The following is a 383-nucleotide window of genomic DNA, read 5'->3' as shown; positions in this document are numbered from 1 at the left end:
TAATAACACTAAGAGTATTAAAAAGCGAATAAAACTGAACATTTTTTACATTAATAAATAAATAGAAACCGACAAGCTAAATTAAGTCATTGCATTTGATAACGTGAATAAATAAAACTAAACAAATACGGAACATTTTCAAATAGGAACTAAACTGAAAAGCAAAGTCTCTCTGCAAATGAACTGAACTGGAAAAAAAAAGCTTAAAACTAAATTGTAATTATGATAATAACCAAGAAAACTGTAATTATTTTGATATGGAAAGCACTTTGTGTGTAGTTATGCAGTAACAGCCGCCAGGGGGACCACTCTGTCCGCGCTCAGCTGTTGGTCCAGCTGCATACTACATCTCCCAGAGTCCTTCGCGGGAGTTTATTTTAATG

The sequence above is a fragment of the Rhamphochromis sp. 'chilingali' genome (genome assembly GCF_963969265.1).
Source record: "Rhamphochromis sp. 'chilingali' genome assembly, chromosome: 16".
NCBI lineage: Eukaryota > Metazoa > Chordata > Actinopteri > Cichliformes > Cichlidae > Rhamphochromis > Rhamphochromis sp. 'chilingali'.
This window is presented reverse-complemented; position numbering follows the sequence as displayed.